At 37.0% G+C, this 5,215-nt stretch overlaps 1 long non-coding RNA gene across 5 annotated transcripts; it reads left to right on the forward strand.

Moving 5' to 3' along the window:
• On the forward strand, positions 2,017-3,870 carry LOC104732391. Of its 5 annotated transcripts, none has more exons than XR_002034454.1 (5): positions 2,017-2,399; positions 2,506-2,638; positions 2,732-2,787; positions 3,178-3,526; positions 3,630-3,870. It is a non-coding gene; the product is annotated as an uncharacterized LOC104732391 (long non-coding RNA). The 5 variants fall into 5 exon arrangements; XR_758794.1 differs by having other exon boundaries at positions 2,019-2,399; positions 3,178-3,272; positions 3,483-3,870; XR_758792.1 differs by having other exon boundaries at positions 2,020-2,399; positions 3,178-3,272; positions 3,498-3,870.

The raw sequence follows: 5,215 nt of genomic DNA on the forward strand, positions 1-5,215 counted from the left end.
AGGAAGTGGGAGGCTACACATAGGCCAAGTGGTGCAGGGTGCTACGAGGGCAGTAGCATGGACCAGAAGGTGGCTAGCTGTACCTAGAGGAGTGCCACGCCAGCAGCTCAGACGGTGGTCGTGTGTGCTACCATTGCAGGGGCCCTGGGCACATGAAGCCCAAGTGTCACAAGTTACAGCAGATGGTGGTGGCAGCGGTGCAATACAGACTGCAGCCGGAAGTTCAGCAGGTGGCATGGATTGAGCAGGTGCCGCGGGTGTACACGACCGTAGAGATCGGAGGCACCAGTGCCGAGGCTATCAAAGTTATAATTTCTGAAACTCATACTTTGTGAATTTCAGTTGGTTCATATTTTATGAATTTCCTGTGATAAAATGTTAGGGTTCTTAGCACATGAGGTTTGTGTTGGGACCTTGTTGGTGGGTGGGTTTAGGTCCCATGCTATGTCTGATTCTGGAGCAACCCATAGCTTCATTATGTCGGAGAGCGCAGAGAGCGCCAATATCAGAGGACATCCCGGAGAGCAAGCAGGAGTTGTCAAAGTTGTGAGAGGCAAGTTTCTGCGAGTCCTTGGATAGGCGAGGGAGTTGATATTCAGATCAGAGGATTCGTTGCCATCAGATTTGCTTATCAGCCCCATGAAGTTGTATGATGTTATCCTCGGGATGGATTGGTTGTACCGTCACAAGGTTCATCTAGACTCTCATTGGGTAAAGTGGAGTTTGAGCGTCCAGAAGGGAAGTTGGTATTTGAGGGAGTGAGACCAAATTATGGGAATCTCGTGATCACGGCCATGTAGGCCAGGAAGATGATCGAAAAGGGACGTGAGTCTTATTTGGTGACAATTTCTATGCCGGAGTTAGTGGGGCAGTCTATGGTTAACAGTATTCAGGTTGTTGAGGAGTTTGAGGATGTTTTCCAGTCGTTGTAGGGGTTACCACCATCTTGGTCTGACCCCTTCACAATTGAGCTAGAACTGGGGACGACGCCGTTATCCAAGGCGCCTTACAGGATGGCTCCAGCAGAGATGGCAGAGCTGAAGAAGCAGCTGGGGATATTTTAGGCAAGGGCTTCATCCGTCCTAGCGTCTCACCGTGGGGAGCGCCGGTGCAGTTCGTTAAGAAGAAAGACGGGAGTTTCCGCTTATGCATTGACTACTGGGGTCTAAACCGGGTCACTATGAAGAACAAGTACCCTTTCCCAGGATTAGTGAGTTGTTGGACCAGTCACTACAAAAAAATGTCACATATATAGCGTCTGGAAAACGCTATAACAGGAAAGCATAGCGTTATGACAAACGTTATGTCTGTGCCCGTTACAATAGATATGACACTTTACATAACAGTTTTACCTTATGCTATATTAGTTATCTTTTAGATTGTATTTTCTTTATTGCTATTGTATACTTTATAATAGCAATTAATCTTCTTTATTATTTATTATTTCATAACATTTGTTTTGGATTATTATTCTTATTGTACCCCAGATTTTGTTATATTTTGTTTATTAGATAAACATCCTGTCATTTGTCAAACTAACAGTATCTATAAAAAAAGTTCATATAGCCACAATCGTGAACAAGAGAAATGTTCCACAAGTACAAATACAAGAAGTAAAGTTACATCTTCTTCGACCCCTATGTTTTCCACAAGTACAAACCCAAACGTAATCATTCACCCCCTATGTTTTCTTCTCCATCTTCTTCGCATTGAGTTATCTCATTTGGTCTTGTTTGTCATCGGCATCTGCAAAAAGGTAGTCAAAAACGAGAATCAAAGAGAAATTATAATATCAAAATCGAGAAATTTGCTTAAACTAGCACTACAAAAAAAGTCAACATTGATAACATAATGTAATAGCACGGTTTGCTGAACTGCTATTGAAGATGAGTTGAAATTTTGGTTATAATATTATAGCATTTTGTTAACACTAAGACAAAATTTCACTAAGCGGGAAACTAAAATCACTTGTTCGGCCAAACACTTAGTTAAAAATTTAGATTTTTTGCCTTTTAGACTACACTTCCCCTCTTTCTCCGAAAACCCTAAAGACATAAAATCTATGAGAGGTAACATATCACTAAGCCAAATATTACACTTTTTATCGCCCACACTTGAAAAAACACAAAACTCCAACCTAATTTCTATCTTCACCTCTCCACACCCAACATTCATCTTGTTCCAGCTTCAGAGAAGAGAGAGCGAGAGAGAGATTTCTTAAAATATGTTGTCATAGTCAAATCTGGAGCCATCTAAAAGATCAAAAATCTATATTCGAGTGGGTCTACACCAAAAAAAGCGAGAAACCCAGATTCCACTTGGTCTAGTCATGGTGAAGATGAGACGATTAAGAACGGAGAAGAAGATTGGGTGAAAAAAGTTTCAAAGATTGTAAAGACGTCGGTTTTTGTGATTTGCTTGTTACTTTTCTCTTTTGTGTTCTCATTTTCGTTTGATTTTGAATTGGATTAGCTTCTTTTTTTTATTTGTCTTCCTCTTGTTCAGATCTAGTTTGGTAAAGTATTGTGGATCTAAGAGGAGTTTCAATTTTCTCAGAACAAATAGAGCTGCAACGATGGTGACGTGAAGAAGATCAGAGATAATTTCTACCCCTCATCCTAGTGTTGACTTTAGATGGGTAAGCAAATTATCAGATCTAATTTCACTCTCCCGGAAGCTATAATTCAATTTTGTGGTTTCCAGTTAAGTTGTGCTCTGCTTTTTGTATTAGATGCAGCTGAAACATGAGCTGCAATAAAAGGGTGTTGAAGAGTCATTACTTTAACGGTGAGTAACTAAGTATGAATGATGTTAGGATCCCACCTCTGCTTTAACCTCTGTAATGAGTTTGTGTATACTTGTGAAATTTAATCAAAATGCTGGAGTTGTTTGCTAATGTAAATGGTTGTTAGTGTTTGAGCAAATTGTAACCTTCAAGTCGGAAGCTTTTCCAAAAAATTTCCACTCTCAAGGTCTTCGATTCTTTTATTCACTCTTTCAGTGTGATTGATGTTGTATTAATAATATTATTCTCATGTAGCAATTAAATTTTAGTGATGAAGAGTTGCTACTAAAGCTCATGAACGTATATACTATATATCTTAATCGATTCATATGAGCTGCTTAAACTTTTTCTGTTGTCTTGTTGTTCTTATTCTCATTTTTTTTTGGTTGAAGAAAGGGGATAAGAGAGCCAGAAATGCTAGGACACAAGGTTAGATTTTTTTGGTTGAAGATAGGGGATAAGAGAGCCAGAAATGCTAGGACACAAGGTTAGATTTTGTTGTTGTTATACAGTGTTACTAAACAAGACCTTGAAACTCTTGGCTAGAGAGTCTGCTTCCTATCAATTTGTATTGCTGCATTTGGTTTGACATTTACTTAAATGTGCAGCTTCTAAAAATACTTTCAGCTTAGTCTCTTTTCTTTGTCCATTGCTAGTTTTATCTGTGAGTCTTTCTCACTTTGCCTCAATGATCTAGTCCTTAATTTTGCAGTTGGACGATCATCCCACTTATTATAAAAGGTTTTCTATGGCCCCTTTGATTTCCTTGTATTGATAGAAGAATGAGGATGCCCAACACTTTTGAAGCTGACATGTCGTATTATCCTTAAAACTTGTAATTAAGGTTCCAAGATTAATCTAAAGAGAGAGTGGAGATCCTAGCTTTGTCCAAGAACATGATGATCTACAGCTCCATATACCTTCTATATCTCCTCAGTTTGGATGAGTTACATGTATATGTTCTTAGAAGTTTGTTACTTTTTTTTTGTGATGTAAATTTTATTTTAATTAAGATTGGTGGCACTTGATTTTATGTAAGACTACTTTTGGTTAACATAATATTAATTTTATGTACATGTTGATAATTTTATGAAATAGAAAAATTATATATAAATACAATTAAATAAATTCTACAATAGGATTCAAATATACAAATTATAAATTATATATACTGAAAAAATAACACTAATTTTGTGTTACCATAAAATGTATTATAACATTTAATTAGCGCTATAATATGAAAATGCTATAGTATGTGACTATCTATTAAAACATGTCAAAAACCGCTATCGTATGTAGGGTATCTACTATGGCTGCCGATGTCACAGCATTTGTGATAACGCTATGTTATATGTATGGTAGCAGTTTTTCGGGCTAATAATATACATATTTCTTGTAGTGTAGCTATCAAAATTGTACCTTCACGACAACAAATTTTTTAACATACTTATGTCTGGCAATTTCCGATGCTTTTAACTGTCTATAAGAAACATAGAACATAAGAAACCTCCTTAATCATCGAATTATTAAGACATTATAAAGAAGATTAGGGCTGAAATTACACTTGCCTTGCTTCTCATCGGAAAATCAACTTTAGCCCCTTTTTTATTCATATTAAAATCTTCAACTTGAAACGTTTCACTTATGGTCCTGTTTTCAAATTGAGTTTGTAAACATTCAATCATATTCACATAAGCAAAACTCATTTAAATCCAAAAACCAATTGAGAAGCAAGCAGATATCTGACCACATCAATACCTTTCTCTATGTTCTTCTTGAATCAATCCCACAATGCTTTTCTTAAAGAAACGAGACTTTTACGGAGATCACTAGATCTCTAGATCTGCAAGCGAGATCTTCCGATCTAATATCAAAATATCAACCCTAGCTAAATAAATTAAAGAGAAACGAAGAGATGAAAGTATGTAATTACCTCGGGTTTCACAATACAGATCGAAGAAAACGAACAGATCTAGCAGATACGAAGAGAGATATGTGCGATGGTGGCTAGGGTTTCAGATCCCTATCTCTTTTGCTTTACAAGTGGCTAGGGATCGATTTTAAAAGAAAGAGTGAAAGGGAGAGAAAGACAAGATAAAGATCTGTATCTACTGAAAAGGTATAACTAGGGTTTCGTTATATGGAGAAGAAGAAGAAGATCTATCTGGTTTTTAATCTGGGTAAAGGATTTGATTGGAGGAGAAGCCTGGTTCTAAATTTGGTGAATTGGTAAGGAAAAAGTAAACGAATGAGAAAAGAGCTTGAGAAGATGAGAAGTGAACAATGGAGTGAGGGAGAATAAATTTGGTTAGCCGCTTCACTTTTTCACCAAATATTTAGCGGACAAATGAATTAATTTTCCCGCATCAACTATGCATAGCATTTCAAAATATATGAATGCTATGTATACTATAGTTAAAATAAGTATAC

The sequence above is a fragment of the Camelina sativa genome, chromosome 12 (assembly GCF_000633955.1).
Source record: "Camelina sativa cultivar DH55 chromosome 12, Cs, whole genome shotgun sequence".
Classification (NCBI taxonomy): domain Eukaryota; kingdom Viridiplantae; phylum Streptophyta; class Magnoliopsida; order Brassicales; family Brassicaceae; genus Camelina; species Camelina sativa.